We start from the raw sequence: 21,289 nt of genomic DNA, 5'->3' as shown, positions 1-21,289 counted from the left end.
ATTACAGAATCGTGTGTATTTGGCAGCTAATTGCCAAATGGAGTCCTCGACAGGTCTATTGCTTTGATGTAGCCCGCAATGAGTGGAAATATTAGGTATAGTACAGAACTTGATTTTGTATCCTGGTCTTGGGTAGGGTCCTTTTTGTCTTTGAGATTGTAATTTTGTACTCGGTTTGTGAGTAGCTTGGAGTCTTTACGGCAGTGGTTCCTCTGTTTTTTCTTGCTTTTCAAAGTCACTGGTATACCCTGATTCAAAGGGATCTACGTAGACATGTGTGAAGAAAGTCTTAGTCTTGCATATGTTTTGAGGGGATGACTGGTAAATGGTTGAGGCATTGGTACACGGGTTAGATAGTGCTCTCTTTGGCGATTCAACTCATTTTCTGGCTTGTTGTTTTCCAATGGGCTCATGCTCTACAGCGTCAAAATTTGGCAAGCCTGCACGTGAACTGTTGGATTTTCCCCCCTTGGCTAAGGGGTATGAGGAAAGGGGTAGATGTTTGAAATCTTAACTTCACCCAGTATTTCCTATAAAATTGTGGGAATCCATTGGCAAGAATGGTAGGCCCTAGCTGGATCTTGTTGTATTTCTTAATCATGTTGTTCAATGCCTGCAGATTTTTGTCATTGCCCTGGACATGGACTGCAAGCACGTTAAAGAGGTCCAATGTATTTCCAGTTTGTCTGCATGAAAAACCTATGCAGATGATATAACCCGAATGAATGAATATAACATTTATAAAGCGCTAACTTTGCCCAAGAGCGTCAAGGCGCTATTCTCCATAGTGTTCAGCACAGGAGAATAACTTCTTTGTCTGAATGGTGATGTGTTGGATATGTTAACTTGTTCCTCCTTGACTCAAGAGGGTGGGTAGAGGTATCTCTTAAATGTTCTTTCTTTTATGGTCTTGCTACATGTACTTGCTTCTCATGGGGTGATTGTGTTCCCAAGGGGCAAATTGATGGGCGAGAGCAATGTGGTATAGTCATGCTTTGGACCAGAAATGTGGAATGTGCTAAACCCATCTGTAAACTGTTCATTAGACTGATCAAACAGGTTTAAGAGCATCTCCCACCACACTACGGAATCTTCAAGAGTTTCGTCCAACCAGAAAGTTGTTTAAACTTTTGGGTGACTGATGTGTGAGGCTCATCCGAGGCTATGGTTGGATCCCATCCTGTTGGAAGGGTCGATCTGAGAGGATGCCGGGAGTCCCTGTGTGCAGGCTGCTTGAACTTCCTGTTACAAGCCATTGATAGTTTGATGGCTGCTCCGTGGTATGAACCTGGGCCTGGACCATGAGCAGTGTCTTGTGGAGAGTGCCTGTATTTAACTTTGTTGCAAAATTTGGGGGGGTCTCAGGGATTGTTGTGCCAGATCCCGTTTTGCTCCTTCTCATTCCCTGTCCTGTATAGGGAGGCCTACGAGGAAAACTGCCCAGTGGCTGAAATTGTAGTGTGGCAGTGGGCTTCAGTCATTGACTTCATAGGAATTTGTAAAATACTCAGGGTTTGATGCGTCTGTTCGTGGTCCTGCTCAAGCCCGCATTGTCACTTGGGAGATGAAGGCCCATTAACAAAAAATGGGTCAGTATGCACATCTGAGATGGCTTTTAAGTAATCAGATTTCTTAACTTTTTTGGTGCCACAGACAATGGAACTATTGCTTGCTGTTGGTGTGTTGTCCACCCTGCTTGACTCCTCTAATGGCTGTCCTGCCTTTCCTGTCCCCCCATGTGTTTTTTGTTGGCGTTGTTACTCCATGGACTTTCTTGATCTCATGGTGAACTATGAGCAAGTGAGTGGACAATGTAAAGGTGGAAGTCAAGGTTAAAAGTGAAATTGAATGACTTAGAATTACTTAGAAGGCCTCCCGACATGGCGTGTGGTCAAACTTAGAGAGGAAAACCACTGTGATGACTTACAAGTGTCCTCCAACGTCTCCTGCTGGATTGGGGTCAGTTGGTGCTGATGTTGCCAGTACCGCCATCACTAGCTCTGTTAAGAATGATGATGAGTCAGGAGTAGTTGGCGTCCTTGCAATAATGGGAGAGCTGATTAATGAATGGGAGATGTTGCTGAGTGGCCCGTGCAGTCAGCTGGGCAGCAGTGGGGTGGGGAGAATCTCAGGAAGGCGCAAGCTCCACCCGGACCTAGTCGGATCGTTTCTGCACCTAATCCCGGCTCAACCCTTGACAACGACCTCTTTTGCCGTGTCATGCTGTAGTCCTGGTGAACCATGACACAACCCAAAGACTACTCTCAAACTTCTATTTCTTTATATAGACTTTCTAAAAGACAAAACTACGACTTGAAAAAAACAAGCATTGGAAATGCAATAGGTCTCGCAGCATTAGAGTTAGTGCTTTTAGAATTGTTTATGGGTTTTTTTTGTAAATCTTTAGCATTTTTGTTTCCTGTAGGCAATGCTAAAGAATTACAAAGAAAAAAAGCCATAAACAAATGTAAAAGCTCTAACTCAAATGCTCCGAGACCTATTGCACTGTGTGAGGGTGAGGGGTTGAGGGTGAGTGAGGGTGAGGGTGAGTGAGAGTGAGGGTGAGTGAGGGTGAGGGTGGGTGAGGGTGAGTGAGGGTGAGTGAGTGAGGGTGAGTGAGGGGTTGAGGGTGAGTGAGAGTGAGGGTGAGTGAGGGTGAGTGAGAGTGAGGGTGAGTGAGGGTGAGTGAGGGTGAGGGTGAGTGAGGGTGAGTGTGAGTTAGGGTGAGGGGTTGAGGGTGGGTGAGGGTGAGGGGTTGAGGGTGAGTGAGGGTGAGTGAGGGTGAGGGGTTGAGGGTGAGTGAGAGTGAGGGTGAGTGAGGGTGGGTGAGGGTGAGTGAGGGTGAGGGGTTGAGGTTGAGGTGTTGAGGGTGAGTGAGGGTGAGGGCGAGTGAGGTGTTGAGGGTGAGTGAGGGTGAGGGTGAGTGGTTGAGGGTGAGGGTAGGTGAGGGGTTGAGGGTGAGTGAGGGTGAGGGTGAGTGAGTGTGATGCTGAGGGGTTGAGGGTGAGTGAGGGTGAGTGAGAGTGAGGGTGAGGGTGAGTGAGGGTTTGAGGGTGAAGGGTTGAGGGTAAGTGAGGGTGAGGGTGAGTGAGGGTCAGTGAGGGTGAGGGGTTGAGGGTGAGTGAGGGTGAGGCGTTGAGGGTGAGTGAGGGTGAGTGTGAGTGAGGGTGAGGGGTTGAGGGTGAGTGAGGGTGAGTGAGGGTGAGGGGTTGAGGGTGAGTGAGGGTGAGTGAGGGTGAGTGTGGGTGAGGGTGAGTGAGGGTGAGGGTGAGTGAGGGTGAGGGGTTGAGGGTGAGTGAGGGTGAGGGTGAGTGAGGGTGTGTGAGAATGAGGGGGTGAGGATGTGAAGGCGCGTTTGGCAGTGTATGTTTTAACGCTCGGAATATCATAATGAACCCAGACATGACAGTCTCCAGCCAACAGCTGTAAATAGTTAGTCAAGTAAGCTCCAGTGGCCCTGCCAAAAGGGCGTGTTTTTTTCGTGTAAAGTTTCTTATGTTCTTGTGAGATAATCAGCCACCCTAAGTTCTAGGGCTCTGTGCAATGACAGAAGTTACAATTCTTGACCAGAGGCCCCAGTTGGCACACATGCAAATCAGAACCAAACTTTCCTCTAAAAGGAAACTCAATCCGCAACACAAGACCTGTAGTGCCGATAATGGTATGATACGGATATAGTGCTTTATACTTCCGATGGCGCTGAAGCGACATTAGAAATGTCACCGTGCGTAAGGAATTAGACTTAGCCATGCTGATTAACACCCAGCTATCATGCGGTAATGAAGGTCATGCTTTTGATACAAACTACTATTCTTGTACTCGTCTGTCCTGCTGGATCTGTTCCACGAGGAATAGAGTATTGCACTTGATGCCTTCCAGGAGACACGGAAACTTGCGTTGCGACAGCCACGCTGAGCCGGTTTTGTAAGGCAGCAAAGCCTTCAATGCTGCTGCCCAATTTGTAAGTGTCCAGTGATCGGGAAAGCCCGTGCTGCTAAAATGGCGACACCCCGCAGATTGCTCTCCAGATTGCTCTCCTGAAGCTGGCTGCCTGATGGAGTGGAGAGCGGGCGGGCAGAGAGAGTGAGGGGGCGGAGCGGGGGTGTGGGAGGAGTGCGGCTGGCTGCCTGATAGAGTGGAGAGCGGGCGGGCAGACACCACAGACAGTATGCGGTCAATAGGCTTGTGTGGTACCATCATTTTTCAGGGCTATAGGGTCAGGATGTGGTCCAAAGCACCAGAGGGCGGACAATAACTTGCGGACGATATCAACTCGCTGGACAATCGCACTGAACTGCCCACGTCATCTGTTTGTTTACCCAGCCTGTTTTGCAAACCTGCAAGTGACTGTGGTTGCAATGATCCGGGAAGGCGTCAGTCAGGGGAAGCAATTAGAAAACACAAATGCATTCTCTCCAAAGAGCGTGGGGAGAAAAGATGGCATTAAAAAACAAGCTCTCGGCATTGCGTGGCGGGAGGGGGCGGGGGGAACGTCGAGTCGGAACAAAAAACAAGTGAAAGCGGGATGTAAGTAGGGGGGAGGAGAAGTCTGGGCAGGCAGGATGACTCAGGGGAGGGGGCGGAGCGGGGCAGAGCGGCATGTGGGTGTGAAGAAGCCGGGCCTTTGAAGTGAAGCTAAGCTTCACTTCAAAGGTGTCGGAGGAATGCGGGCGGCTGTGCACGCGCTTTTAAGCTCAATGCACATGCGCATTGAGCTTAAAAGTCACGGGCACTGCAAGGAATCGCCACGATTCCTTGCAAGTTAGATAAAGAGTCGATGAGCCCCTATAGTCTCGCTTGCTCGATGCGCATGCGCATCGACAGGCGAGACCTAACAACTGCCGCAAACAAACAAAATTTATATAAGAAAGTAAGTATTCATAAGTTATTAGAAAATTGTAAACTGACCCAAATAGTGAGTAAAAATAACCCTAATGACCTCCTGTACAAACTCCCACCAAATTAACACTTAAAGTGAAGCTTCTATTTTTCATCCAAGAAAATAAAGAACACAATCAATAAAAAGCTGCAAAACTGTGTAAAACATAAAAACTCAACATGCATGTAATTAAAAAAATAGAAGTAGTTGCATATTTTACATGTAAATAACAAAGTGCAATATTTAAAATATTGTATCTATTTATACTATTATATTACTTGCATATACAATGACAGAGGTAAAAAAAATAACCTCACACAAAGGAAATCAGTTACTAAATCATATGGGCTACACATACAGCCAAGAAAATGTATCAACCAAAAATATTAATTGTCAATGTACCAAATATTATTCTAAGCATGATATGGGAGGGCAAGTATGAAAGGTGATGTTGTAATTCATGTAGGAGAGAAGGATCAACCCCCAGATGTGTCAGAAATATAAGTATGAATATATTTCAGGATGTAACAGAGGCAAGCACTAGTTCCCAGGAACCGACAACCAAAATCCTTAAAGATATAAGTGCTTATTTACTAGCCCATTGTACCGCCAGTGCATCACTTTTAAGTGATGCACCAGCTGCGCAATGTGCTTCCCCATAGTGACCTTTCATGGCCTTGTAAATATGTTTCCCTTTCACACATAACTCTGTGTGAAAGGGGCATTTTATGGGTGTTGCTGTGGGTGTTCCCACGCAACATCCATGGAGCTTGACAAATTCCCAGATTTACAACATTTTGTAAACCTGGGAAAGCGGCATAATCCTACACCTCCCCAGGGGAGGTGTAAGGAGGCGCAAAGAGGAGAAATACCTTTATTTCTCCTTGTTTTTTCCTCTTTCTATGCATGCTGCATTCTGCAGCTTGCATAGAAATGCATGCTGTTTTTGCACCGGCGCAGGAGAGAAAGACAGGAAACCACTGTATCCTGTAGATACAGCACATTCCTGCCCTCCTATATGATGCACGGCAGCGCAGCACAAAGGCTTGCTGCACTGTTGAGCATCAAATTATTGTAAATGAGGCCCATACTGCCTAAAGTCTCCAAAACCTACAGATAACGACCACCTACCCCAAGTTTAACACGTTTAATTGCACAAACTAAAGAAGCCATCAGCAATACTCCTCCTGCACCTAGAAGATATCAAGACCTACACATACCTGAACATTGAACTATGACACATAATGAAGAACCTTTCCCTTTACATGACAATCTAAATAATGATATACAAATATTAGGAAATTCTCTCCAGCAAGTAACTTACTAAAACATAGCCAATGTCAGATGTGGATGATGGATGAGACCATTATAATGTGTCCCAACAATTCACTTATATATACACCATACATGGTGAATATGAAAATACAAATATCGCATTTATATATGCCCTACAAAAACATAAAACAAATTATTACTACCCTCAATAATCATCATAGACTTTGAGCAATCCATGATTCAAATAATTTTAAAAATTTACCCCACACAGCCATACAAGGTTGTTACTATCATTTCAATCACAACCTAGGGATAAACTCCCAAAAATATGCACTTAGGGACCCATTAGGATGTCGGGCGGTGGCACCACTGCGGTGCTGGTGGGGCGTAAAAATGCCTTTTTCCACCCACGAGCAGCGGGAAACACATCCGCCATATTAGTATTGCTAAACATAGGTCAATTCCCGTCCGCCATGGTGGAGGGAGCCAATGGAGACTCTCCGCCGTGCGGAATGATGTCCGCCCCGCTCCACAAATTAGGATGGCCCAAACAAGCAGACACACCACAGCGGAGACACCGCCCAACCAGAGACGGCGGAAACTCAACAGCGGAGCGCGATAGCAAAGACCCGGTCCACACCACCCACCAAGGATCCAGCTCTACATGTGTTTCTGGTGCTGTACCTGCTACTGCACTATCATCTAATGGGCCGCCGAGGACGACGCCGCAGGTACGCAACTACACAAATACAACACACGGGCTGACACAGGGTCCAAATCCACAACAGACACCCTGCTGGAGGCATCAACACATCCACAAGGGCACCCACACATGACCCACCTGCCACCAAGTCACCCCACTGCATCCAGGACACACATCGACCGAGAACTTGCAGCAAAGTCCCGATCGCGTCACTGCAGCGGTCAATACATGCGCACAATGCAGAAGGCAGGGCCAGTTCAAGGCATGGGCAGGGCACAAACACCCCAAGGACACACCTTCCCCACCACACATTAACACACCCCATGAAGGCACAGGCCAGGTGCCCATCCTATGCACTCCCATGCACAGCAACAAGCACAGCAACAAGCAAGCTCAATCTACAGCCTGCACCACACAACAAACAACCAGGGAGACAGCCACTGCAGGAGTAGCTGCACAGGAACACATGACACACACCACCAGTGCCACACACACTGAAGGCTGACAATACTTGCCAGTACATACACACACAAACAACCACACACTCTGGGTGTAGCCACAAACATAATACACACACAGGGATGCCTGAACAGATGTCTGCCCAAAAACAACACACAAACACTAAACACTACAGAAACACACACAGAACCCCATCAGAAACAGACATACCCTGTCAGCAAAACTGATGAAAGGCAATGGGAGCACAGACACCACAGGAGTGCACAATCTCATCACTCAGGAACAAAACACACACAACATACCACAAATCACACAAGAAGTGCACCATCACAGAACTACTCTGCCACATGAAACCAACGACAGATGCACATGAAATCAAAAATTAACAAACACTACAGGACATCAGGGGATGCACATCAGGCAATGCCAAGGCCACATACACACAGCACTGTATGCATAACAAGCAGTGTGTGCACACCAAGGAGAACAGTCACACATAGACATGACTGACACAACCTCTACACACACAACACAAATCAGCACAGCACAAACACAACAGAACACCCAGGAAGTGAATCAATACCACAGCCAACACACATACATCCAACACAACAACAACAGATGCACCACTCTGGGATACAAGAGCAGAACCATCTTGACCAGAGCACTGGGCAGCACACACAGCACACACACAGCTGAAGAGCAACCCTCACTGATTAATAGCACAAGAACATCACACATAAACCATTAGGGCAATGTCCATGTTAGAACAACACACTTGGCCCAAGAACTGCACCACAAAGCAGTGTCACAAATGAGGTGATGGGGAGGCACACACACATGTAAACCAAGGGGACAGCTGACATCAAAGTGAACTGTCTTGCATGTCAGTAGTCGACATGTAAGGGGTGTACCATACACAAATAGAGGGAGTGCAGACTCACAATGGGCAGGCATAAGTGGCACACATAGGGGATGGCATTACACCACGCACACCATGCCATACAGGAGGATAAATGGCACCATATGCCTGCAATGCATGAGAAACACAACTACAATGGCAGTGTTGAGCAGCAGGGTTACATAGTCTATACAAACACTATCAAGACACATGGATGATCAAAGAAACACAACACTGATGTGCAAGTAACACACTGCACACTCATACGTGACCAAAAAAACAAGCAGGAGTCAGACAGAACAGCATGGACACACCAACACACTGCACAGTGCACAACAGACACATGTGTATACAACCACATCTACAGGGCAGAACAATCCAAACAACAGGCATACAACTCCTGGATGACACATGTGTGTCTTTCACAATCCAGGGGCACACACACATCCACACCCCCTACAAAGTCACAACCTTCACACTGCACACATCTTGACTACCCAAGAGCACACATCTCATGCAGGCCATGGGACCAGGATTAAGGACCAACACAAGATGACCATACACATACACAGCTGGGCACACATAAAGGAATAACACACATACATGATGATATTGCCCAGCCTGCATGCAAACCTGTGCACAGCATCACACCCTGTGCTGGCAGTGTACCCCAACCTGACATCTGAACAATGTACCCAACAATAGCAAACCACAAATAAGAAAACTGCATCACAGGTAAAATAGACATCACAGATAACACAAGTATCAGAGTCTGAATGGACTGAAGACCCAGTCACCCCTGTTAAAAAATGTGATGCGGGCAAAGAGCTTGACAATGTTGAAGTGACAAATAGAGCATGGGGCACAGTCAACCAAATGCACACATCAAAATAACTGTAATCAGCAAGGACACTGACAAAACAGACAACAGGAGTAACTGTCTTTATTCACATATTTTACAGATGTGAGAGTAGAACAACAGTAGACAAGAGCAATGCACACAATGCTGATCATATGCAAGATAATCTGCACAGGCAAACTCCAAACAGGAAGGCCAGTGTCCGTGGCAGGTGGCACAGCAAGTACCTGAGAGGCTGCACTGGGGAGAGTATAACACAACAGAGCAACATGGCCAGTGTCCATGGCAGGTGGCACAGCAAGTACCTGAGAGACTGCACAGGGGAGCGTACAACACAGCAGAGCAACAGGGCCAGTGTCCATGGCAGGTGACACATCAAGTACATGAGAAGCTGCACAGGGGAGAGTACAACACAGCAGAGCAACAGGGCCAGTGTCCATGGCAGGTGGCACAGCAAGTACCTGAGAGGCTGCACAGGGGAAAGTACAACACAGCAGAGCAACAGGGCCAGTGCCCATGGCAGTTGGCACAGCAAGTAACTGAGAGGCTGCACAGGGGAGAGTACAAAACAACAGAGCAAAGGGCCAGTGTCCATGACAGGTGGCACAGCAAGTACCTGAGAGGCTGCACAGGGGAGAGTACAACACAGCAGAGCAGCATGGCCAGTGTCCATGGCAGGCTGCACAGCAAGTACCTGAGAGGCTGCACATGGGAGAGGAGTACAACACAGCAGAGCAACAGGGCTAGTGTCCATGGCAGGTGGCACAGCAAGTACCTGAGAGGCTGCACAGGGGAGAGTACAACACAGCAGAGCAACAGGGCCTGTGTCCATGGCAGGTGGCACAGCAGTGAATGACAAGGCCAGTGGGCATGACAAAGTGCAGAGTCAGGACATGAAAAGCTGCACAGGAAGGGCAGAATGGGAGACAGCCATGACAACGCGGGCTGTACACCGCGCTGCCATTACGACGCTGCCATCACAACACAAGCCGTTTTAACGACTTGCTCCGGAGGGTGCTCTTTGTAAAGGATAGCTTTATTGTCTATTCCAACACCTTCCCTACTGTTACGTGGGCTGGAGTTGGAATAGAAAATTAAACTATTCCACAATCCAGCGCCTACAGCGCAAGTCATTGTAACGACTTGCGTTGCAATGGATGCGTCGTAATGGCAGCACGGGCTAAAGCCCGCGTTGTCATGACATATATCCCGGCAGAACAGTAGTGAATGACATGGCCAGTGGGCATTGCAAAGTGCAGAGTTAGGACATGAGAAGCTGCACAGGCAAGGGCAGAACAGCAGTGAATGTCTTTGCATTCTGGGGTGGCTCTGCTCTTCTGTGGGGATGGTGTCTGCGGGCGGGCCCACTTGGGTAGTTTCTGCAGGGTGCTTCTTGTGCTGTTTCGTGACTGTGACACATGGGAACCGTGGTCACTATCATCTGATGTGGCCACTGACTGGGGGGGTTGACAAGGGACTGGAGCAGGAATGGGAGTATGTACCTGTTGAAGGGCAGATGTCACTAAAGATGACAAAGCCTGGACAGTACGGTGTAGCCCACCCACCATCAGAGTGTATGCCCTCCATGTAGGCAACCACCTGCCCTAATTTTTTGTCATTGTCACTGAAGGCATTGAGCAGGGCTGTCTGGCCCACACAAAGCTGGCATAGGAGCTCAACAAACTCAGCACTGAGGGAAGCAGGGGGGACAGGTGCAGGCTCAGCGGTGCCAGGTGTGAATGTAACTCGTCCCCTTTTACTGACACGGGCAGCACCAGAGGAAGTGGATGGGAGGGTGGGCACTGGCCGCTGTGTGGTAGAAGATGATGCAGTGTCCCCATTCCCTGTGCCTGCCAACATGGATGCATCCCCACTGGCATCAGATGATGTTGCACTTTGTGTCTCAGGCAGGGCTTCCTCCTGCATACTACGGTCCCCCTCTGATGCGCTGGTGACCTCTGTGTCACGGGGCTGCTGTGCAGCTGTAGTCCTATTCTCGCCACCACTGGATTCCGGCACCTGTCCCTCCATGTCCACTGGCAAATCTGCATGAGAGAGAGATGCAGGGTTGCATTAGTGTCATCAACAGGACAAAGCAATTCAATCAATGCAGTACAGAAGATGACCACCACACTCTGCAATCACATTGCAGCAACTCACTCAGGGGTCTCCAACCTTTTCTGTAGTGAGAGCTAATTCTGCTCAAGGAAAGTCCTGCTGAGCTACTAGCGTATTTTATCAAATGCTGATGATATATATTAACATTACACTATGACCACCCTGAGCACATCCTCAACATCCCACGGCAAGACCACATTACCCAGCATAAGCGAGCACTCCACTTGCTCCCCATCAAAAAAAAGTGACCTTCAAACTGCTCACACACACCTATAAAGCCCTCTACAATACCGCACTCCAACATCTCAATCTCCTTCTACACCCCCAAAAGAAACCTCCACTCCGCTGACCAGGCCTTGGCTGAAATTCTCTGCATCCACAGAAGCAGACAGGAGGCACACCCTTCTCCTACATCATGGCCAAGACCTGGAATGAACTCCCCCTCAGCATCAGATGAAGCCCCACACTGAAAGCATTCAGGAAGAGCCATACGACCTGGCTTTTTGAATGACCAAAGCTGCACAAATCCCCCCACAAACTCCCCTAGTGCCTGGAGACCCTCACAGGTGAGCAGTGTGCTCTATACATCCCTGATTGATTGATTGATAGGCCACCGCAGCGTGTGTGTGAGTGTTATCAACAGGCCCTGCCATTGTTTTGGCTGTCTGTAACTCTTAAGGGTAGTGAAATGAGCAGTGCTGCCTTCTTTAATATACACGGAATATCTGAGATTGGCTTGGTTTGGCTTCACCTCTGAGAGCTACTTTGAGGGTGCTAGTGAGCTACTAGTAGCTCCCGAGCTACTGGTAGGAGACCCCTGCACTACATAGACCACAACAATGCCTGTAACCATGAATATCTGCCATAACTGAGCCATGTTAAGGCCACACAGCACAACACCCTGCCCGTGGATGAAGTCTACCAGACAGATAACTTGCTCTGCCGACACCTAGGGAAATGATGTGGGCACACCACTTATTGCCACTGAGAGACCTTGAGGGAACAGGAGGGGACAACACAGACACCTATTAGGACATGACAGTCCACAATGGCAAGTAGCCCATGCCAAACACCATGTTGTACTCTGTGCACATTGTTGTCAGATGTGTGGGACTCAACGATCAAGGTGGATGCAAAGTACACATACATGAAGTCACACTCAGATAGTGGACACTGCTGTTCAGCCCCAAATAGATTCCCCACTCTATCCTAATGCTGAATGACCATGTAGATCCTAACACATCCGGCTATGGGAATGCACGGAAGGGAGGATCAGCTTTGTAAGGCCAGTTTGGGCCAATGCATGACATTGGCACCCATCCCAGCAGCCACTCACTTGACAAAGCACAGCACCACCCCACGAACATCACATAGGCCACCGCTGCCATAGGCCCTGTACATATGCATCCGCTCCCTGCCAAAGTCACCCTCCCTAAATACTCACCCCTGCCTTGCTGCTGATGCTCCTTCAGACATGCATCCAGCTCAGGATGAGTCACTGCCAAGATGTAGCCCATCAGTGGTGTCATGCTGCGCCGTGCCAAATGCCCAGTGAGTGGTAGCATCCCTAAGGTCATCTCTGCCACGTTCTTTGCCAGCTGGCTGATATCGGCCCACCTCTTGTGGCAGTAGGTGCGTCGTCGGTTAGATACCCCCAGGGCTCGCACCTTTGCTGCAATGGCCCTCCACATGGCCTTACGCTGGTGTACCTTGAGCTTCAGGCATGGGAGAAAAAATGGGGATATGATCAGTGACACAGTGTCATGTACCAACATCTATCAGTACAGTAGCAAGACACAGACTTATTACCAAATGTAATCTCTGTCCATCCCACCCTGGGGTACACCTCACATGGGTACTCTGCATGGGCCAAGCGGATGCGATTGCATGGAATGGAATGGAAATTGCACTTGTATAGCGCGTGTCTACCCGGAGGCCTCGTAGCGCTTCAAGCTGAATTCTGGTGCAGGCTCACGGGGATCAACACGTCTTTGCAAACAGGTGAGTTTTTAAAGCCTTCCTAAATGAAAGATGGTTATTGATTTCTCGAAGGGAGAGGGGAAGGGAGTTCCAGTACCCAGCAGCAGTATGGGAGAATGAGCAGCCGCCCCAGCGAGCTTTGTTAATTTTAGTGGTAGTTATCAATTTCAGGGAGCTGGAACGTAAGGCTCTGGAGGGAGCATAAGGGGTGGCTATGGTGTGAAGAATTGCAGGGCCGGTGCGGTGGAAGGATTTGTGCGTAATACACATGGCCTTGAACTGAACTCTGGCTGTTATGGGGAGCCAATGAAGCTCCTTCAGAGCTTTCCTGGCTGACTGCCAACGGGGGATATTGTAAAGTAGGCGGGCAGCACAGTTCTGAATTTATGAATTTATGAGAGCGTACAGGGTCCCTGATAATATCACACAAATGCAGGATGACTGCACTGAACCCCCTCTGTGGCTTGCACACATCTCCAGTCATATGCATGTACTGACTACATGTACATGTAGACAATCAGCCAAGCAATTACTGTCCTGGCACCTGCATGTACAACATCCTGTGGCTCTGTATGGTTGACAATGTAACACACTCCACTCAGACATACAACTACAGGCAGGGAAAACTATGACATTGGGACACACACTCCTTCCCCCTGGAGACAGCATGTTTTTCAGTGTATGACACAACCCCACACCCTCAGCCATATACTGCAGCAGTCCAACTACATTTTTGCCCCCCCCCCCAGCCTACACCTCCCTTCACGATGACTTACCACAACATTTGGGGCACCATACAGCCTTGGGTACTGTGCGAGCACCGCGTCCACCAGGACCTCCGGCTCCTCGCTTGTGAATGGACTGGCACAGATCTTCTCTGGCCTTGCAATCCCTGTGGACATGGAACACCTGAGGTGGAATTGGGTGGTGAGGGTCCCAGGCAGCAGCTGGAGGCAGCAGTAGATGAGGGTCCCAGGCAGCAGGCTCTGGAGGCAACAGCAGATGAGGGTCCCTGGCAGCAGGCTCTGGATGCAGCAGAAGATGAGGGTCCCATGCAGCAGGCTCTGGAGGCAGCAGCAGATGAGGGTCCCAGGCATCAGGCTCTAGAGGCAGCAGCAGGTGAGGGTCCCAGGCAGCAGGCTCTGTGAGCAGTGGAAATGTGAGGCTCACTCCCACACATTTATAGCCCCCTGGGGTTGTTTCTAAGGTGCCAAGCTGCAACAATTGGTTGTCCAGGTCTGCCGCTTTCAAAAAAATCCAATGACTGCAGTCTTCAAAATTGCATCATGCCACCGCAATCATCGCTCCCATTGGCTGTAGGCAATGCTCCATGGCGGTGATGCACCGCAGGGGCCCAGGGTGCACTACCGCAATGGTGCATCTTTCAAAAGCATCCAATGTCCGCCTCCTCGGTGGCGGAGCACGCCAACCACGATCTTCAAAATTGCATCATGCCACTTCAATCACCACTCCCATTGGCTGTAGGCAATGCTCAATGGCGGTGATGCACCGCAGGGGCCTGGGGTGCGCTACCACGATGGTGCATCTTTCAAAAGCATCGCATGACCGCTTCCGCGGTAGCGGAGCACGCCCACCGCGATCTTCAAAATTGCATTATGCCACTGAAATCATCGCTCACATTGGTGTAGGCAATGCCCCATGGTGGTGACAGACCGCCGGGGCCAGGCGGTAGCTACCGTGAGTAGGATGGAGGAGCATGCCCACCGCCATTTGGGCATGTCTCCATGCCAATGACTACCGCACTCGTGTAAGGGGTGTTGCTGGTGACATACCGTCAGGGCCAGGCGGTAGCTACCACAAGTAGGGTGGCGGAGCATGCCCACCGTCATTTGGGCATGTCTCCATGCTAATGACTACCACACTTGTGTAAGGGGTGGTGCTGGTGACACAACGCCGGGGCCAGGCGACAGCTACCGTGAGTAGGGTGGCGGAGCATGCCCACCGCCATTTGGGTATGTCTCCATGCCAATGACTACCGCACTCGTGTAAGGGGTAGTGCTGGTGACTCACCGCTGGGGCCAGGTGGTAGCTACCGCAATTTGTGGCACATACAAAGTCAATGTCCATCAGGAACACTTCAACAATACACAGAGGCCACCTGGTGAAGTGCACATCATCTTGCACATAATGCCAAAGTTCCATTGACACCACTGGTGCCTACATGGGCCATGGTTGTGTATGTGTGACGTACATTGGTCTGCAGTCCCTAACATGTCACAAATGCATTAGATGGTTGGTGAGGTAGGACAGCGTGGTAGAGGACTCTGCAATATGTACACATATGAATCTGTTGTGGGGCAGTGATGACCTCGGCAATGCTTGTCTCAATGTATGATGTTGTTCAATTCAATTCAATTCAAAAGACCTTTATTCGAATTTCATAAAATCTATAAAAGTACAACAATAAAAACAAACAGTACCAGTATGATGTTGTTACTTACTTGTGCTTATCTGTGTGCTCATACACGCAAAGGTAAATTCACCACCAACTGTGATCATTGTGTTGCGGATTGTGTTGCGGATGTGTGTCAAGCTTGAATGATGCATTGAGGTGTGACTGGTACAGCAGATGAGTATGAGACAGTTGTGTTGACTTGATGCACAATGGCTGGATCACACGCTCCCAGGCGAGCACATGTGGAATGTGGCTTTGAAAATATGTGCATTCACATTGACCTATGTTTTGTTTTACGCACTGGTGTATTGTAAATGGAGAGGTGTGCCCTCTGTGTGGCTCAAACGTACACCCATGTAACATGATGTCTTACACATCCGTCAGGTCAGTGTTTGTTCATTCTGTTTCATCCTGAACGTGATATGCTGTGGCCATCTCATGATGGATGTCATTGACATGTGTCCAATTTCATCTCAACTAGGAGGAGGCCGAATCTGATACGTTACTTGACACTGCTGGAGGATATAGCGATCATTTACAGGTTCCGTCTCAACAGAGCCACCCTGAAGACTCTTTGTGATCTGTTGGAGCCCCACGTGCAGCCTTGTCGCCACTACCCAACAGCTTTCACACCAACTTACAACGTGATGGCAGCCCTCCATTTTTTTGCCACTGGATCCTTCCAGGAGACCATGGCCAGCGCTGCTGGGATGTCTCAACCATGTTCAGCATGGTGCTGCGGGATGTTCTTGCAGCCATGATGATCTACAAGGACAGATACATACATTTCCCCCGGGGAGCAGAATTGGCAGTGTTAGACTTGGGCCTTAGGGCAGGTTCACCCCTAATCTTTTTGCCTTTATTTGTGACCCTGTGTAGTGATTTTTGGGTCTTGGCGCACTTTTTCCCTGTGTCCCAGAGTGAAAGTGCGTGCGTGTAGTATGGCTGGCCTGCCCTCCCATAGGAATGCATGGGGAATGTGTGTGCCCTGGTAGTTCCTGATGTGTGGGGAGTGCAGGCTCGAGTTTAGTATGTATGAACTCGTGAGAGCGAATGCTGCGCAATGGTATGTGCGGCTTGTGTGTGTCTAGAAGGGAAGTGCTACTTCTGGACATTGATGTATGTGTGCAGTGAGGATAGTGGAGCGTGATTGGCTGGAGCTGGCTGGCATGCCAGGCTCCAGGAAGTCTGGATGGGTCTGCCCGGTGGTGAGTGTGAGATCAGCATGAGTGATGTGTGGGAGGAGTAGATCTGTGTCCTGGATGGGCTGGGTTTTCCCCACACAATGCTGGCTCCGCCCCCCTGTGGTTTGTCTAATGACCCTAGCCTCCCCAGTGAATGAAAGGGGTGGTTGGGCCATCAAGGGTACTCCCAAGCCAGCTGCAACTGGTTTCCCCCCACCCTGCACCTCCTAACAAAGGAATTCTCTGTATAAATATGGGGCTGTGTCCCCACAGAAATTGTTCTACTTGTGGATCCTTGCCAGAGGGGGCTGTTGCTGCTGCTGGGGCCAGGAGGACCGCCACTTGGCTTGTCTCCCTGCCTGGAGACCCAGTGTGCTGGCTCTGGCCCTGCCTTGCCCCCCTGCCTGCCTCCAGACCCTGCTGGAGCCTTTGCTTTGCTCTTAGCGCTTGGGAGCGCTTATTTGCCCACTAGCGCTGTGGAGCGCTTTATTTTTACCCCTAAGCGCTGAGCGCGCTGATCCTGTGCTCCCAGAGCGCTTGGGAGCGCTTTGTCGATATTGCCGGTTTTTGGAGCGAGCGAGTGCCCACCTCGCTTTATTTTTAATTTGAAGGCCGGTGCCACCCGGCATTGCCCCGTTGTGCTGATTTTATTTCAAGCCGGTGCCCACCCGGCATTGCCCCGTGTTCACCGCCGCAGCCCGGGGATGCAAGGAAGCAGCCGCTGACGTCACAGCCCGGCCGCGCTGGGATTGGCCCAGCCGGCCGAGCCTTCCGCCGCGTCATCCAGCCAGGCCAAAGGAGCAGGAAGCGGCCGGCGCGTCGTCCCGAGGCTCCCGATCGAGAGGAGAGCCCCGGAGTGGCAGAGGAGCCCCGAGCCGCCCAGCGACCCAGCCGGTGAGTGAGGCGGGAGAGTAGAGGAAGGGAGGAGGGCGTCGGGGCACGTTGTCGGTGCCCGCCCCTCCCCTTCTGTGTGCGGGCCGAGTGAGGCCCTAGCTGTGTCCGAGCCCAGAGAGGCTCTGTGGCATTCGAGTGAGCCCCGAGGCTCTGAGGGGAATGTGATTGATTTATTGAGCCCCAGGAAGGCTCCCGCCCCAGCCATAGAGGATTTACGAGCCAGAGGAGCTCGTGGGGGGCACAGTGGTTCTTCGAGCCCAGCGAGGCTCATCGCCCTCATTGTTGTTCGGAGCCGCAGAGGCTCCTGGGGGCAATCTGTTCATCGAGCCCAGCGAGGCTCCAACGACGGCCATAGTTGTTAGCGAGTCCAGAGGCTCGAGGGGGCATTCATTGTTCTGAGCCCTGAGAGGCATCGCCCCCATCATTGTTTTAGAGCGCTGAGCTCTTTAGTGCCCATGTGCGAGCCCCAAGAGGCTCACAAGCCAGATTCATTCCGCGAGCCCAGCGAGGCTCATTGCCCACATCGTAGTGAGAGCCCTGAGAGGCTCTGGGGGCATATTCATTATTTAGAGCGCTGAGCTCTATTGGCACATTTTGCTTGGTGAGCCCCTGAGAGGCTCCTTGCCCATTTGGTCCTTGAGCCCTCCTGGCTCCAACGTTTGCCCAGTGCATATTCACAACTGTCCAGCACTTAGTGGACAGTTGCTACGTTTAGGCTTTTGTGTCTGTGCTGCCTGCGCAGACCTCCCTGACACTGAGACTCAGGGCATTCCGCCCCTTTCGAGGCCAGTTGGCCTGAGGGACATTTTGAGTGTTGTGCTACATGCACCCTGCGCATTGTGATTTCTTTGCTATATGATTCTTGCGCAAAAGTTCTAACCTGCACCTCTGAATGTGTTTTAATGTTACATGTGCAATTCTTGTTTATTATTACCTTTGCTAAAAGTGACCTGCTTAGGTAATTCTTTATGTGTTTATCCCCTTTGCTAAAAGTGACCTGCTAAGAGGATTGTTGGTGTCATTACCTTTGCTAAAAGTGACCTGCTTAGGTAATGCCTTGTTCTTTTATTCCCCTTTGCTAAAAGTAACCTGCTTAGAGGAATGTTGATGTTTGATTGCCTTTGCTAAATGTTACTTGCCTAGGTGATTATTTTAGGTTTCCTTCCCCCTGCGTGATTTCCCTACAGAGACTAGGGTGGCGTAGGAGGTGATAGGTTTTCCTTCCATAGGTTTCCTTCTCCCTGCGTGATTTCCCTACAGAGACTAGGGTGGCGTAGGAGGTGATAGGTTTTCCTTCCATAGGTCCTGATGATAAGGTCCTAGCTCCCTGCGTGATTTCCCTACAGAGACTAGGGTGGCGTAGTAGGTGATAGGTTTTCCTTCCATAGGTCCTAGCTCCCTGCGTGATTTCCCTACAGAGACTAGGGTGGCGTAGGAGGTATTTTCTCTTTACCAGTAGTTACTGGTTGTATGCTACATTTACTACTTCTGTGTTACAGTCATTATATGTTGATGTGCTAAAGTGTTATACCTACCAGTATTATTTCTAACAAGTGCATACCCCTGACAGTGGTCCAGGTGGCCCTGTCCTGTACATAATCCCTTGTAAATCTTGCCCGTGCCTGTTGGCACATTGTAAAGTGTGTGTGTTATCTAATGTGTTTTTATTATTATAATACAAAGGCTATTTTTGATATAACCTTGTGTGGAGTTTCCTTTGTGGTGGGCCTTTGGTTGTTGTCGCTGGGGTGCGCGCGCAAACGCTTTACACATCGCCTCTGAGATTAGCCGTGCTGCTCGCGCCACGTTACCTAGAGGGTGAGCGGGGGTTATCTTGGTGTGTGACTCCCTAGCCCTGACCTTAGAAATGGTGATCCCTGACTGACCTCGACGCGAGTCTTGGCCGGCCAGAGGTCCCGTTTCTAACATTGGTGGCTAGCGGTGCGGATTGGACTTGCGTTTGCGTTGTACCACAGTGGCGACAGGCCACACTTCAAAACTCTGCAATTTTAGATAACCACATTTTTGGGATTATTGTTTTTTAGGGAAGTTCAGTTTTGCTTCTCCTGAAAGGTGTCATTTGTATTTTGTCCAGTACCTTGTTCCCCGCCCTGCTCCCAGAGTTTGGTACCTGTGTCGCTAGTGGTCAGGTTGAGATAATCAGGGGTGGTAGAAACTGCCTTACCGGTCCGAGGGGAGGGTGTGTGTGAATGAGTGGTGTGTTACACTGGACAGTGGAGTGCAAGTTCTGAGATAGGAATCTTGCTGAATTTTGTTGATTGTATACTCCTGTTTAGCTCAGACCCCCAGGTTCCCTGTGTGATCTCATCTCTAGAACGTCTGCCAAAATGGAGCCTGTTTTTGATCTCAGTGATCTAGTTTGGTACAGTATGCAGGAGTTGGAAAGGTTCTGTAGAGAGAGACACATAGGGGTGGATGAGTCAGATACTGAGAACCAACTTAGGAACCACCTGATCCAATGGTATAAGGATCAAAGGGATCTTGAGCGCAGCGAGGAAAGGGACCAGGCCACATGCCATGAGGGTGGTGAGTCTGTGGGGAGCCCTGAAGATTCTGATGAAGAATGTGAGTTGGATGATGACAGTGGTTGGGCCCCAGCAGATAGTGAGGACCCCATAGGTAGGGAGTCCCTTGCTGGGCCCAGTGTCAGTACCAGCGCCCCATCCCTTGTCCTGTCCCCAGAAGAGTGGGAAGATAGGGAGAAAGAAAGGGAGCACCAGTTAGCGATGGAACAGCTCATGTTAGAGCATGCCCAGGCTATGGCGCAGCTAGAGATCGAAAGACTCTTAGCGCAGGAGAGGATAGAGGTGGAGAGAAGGGCCATCATCCGTGAGAGAGCAGCCCTAGAGGATAGACTCTCCCCTGCGCACAGTTGTAATTGTCTGGATTCCCCAGAGAGGGTGGAGTCCAGTGGTGGCAGCTTTTTAAATATAAGTGTAGACAGTCCCACTCTCAGTTCCCCGAGTATGGTGCCTGTTTTCCCAGAAGAGGAGTTAAGGTTGAGATTCAGGAATCTTAGAAAACTGCCTCACCAGTCTTGGGAAGATTTTGAGGACGAATGTTGTGGGACACTGTTTGATTGAGTAAAGGTTCACACGGAAGATGATTTTGACATCTTTTTTGATTTGATTGTCAAAGAGCACCTGCTCAGTTGTTGTTCCCCAGGGTTGCGCACACACCTGTTGGGGTGTGGATTGTCTGGCGCATGTGAGCTGGCAGCGGAAGCAGAGCGATGGGACAGTGCGAGAGGTTCTTCTGAGTCACTAGTGAGTGATTCCAACAATAGTGGGTCAGGTGTCTTCCAGCCCAGTGTGGTGGAGGAGGGTGAGAGTAGCCCAGCTAGGTCCTTGGTTAGTGAGAAGGGTGTAGGGGCTGACTGCCTGTCTCAGTGGAGCGGGAGTGAGTGTGTGACCGAGAGTCCCCAGACGCCCGAAGCCCTGTCACAGAGCCTGGATGGTTTCTTTAGGGAACACCAGGAAAGGAACCTAGACTTGCCTGTTAGTTCACTTGAGGGAGATCTCCTAGTGTGTAGAGAACCTGGAGCATCTGTAAGCGGAGCTTCTATGGTCCTAGAAGCTGGCAGTACCGCTCCAGGAGGGA

This window comes from Lissotriton helveticus, chromosome 2_1, assembly GCF_964261635.1.
Source record: "Lissotriton helveticus chromosome 2_1, aLisHel1.1, whole genome shotgun sequence".
Taxonomy (NCBI): Eukaryota; Metazoa; Chordata; class Amphibia; order Caudata; family Salamandridae; genus Lissotriton; species Lissotriton helveticus.
This window is presented reverse-complemented; position numbering follows the sequence as displayed.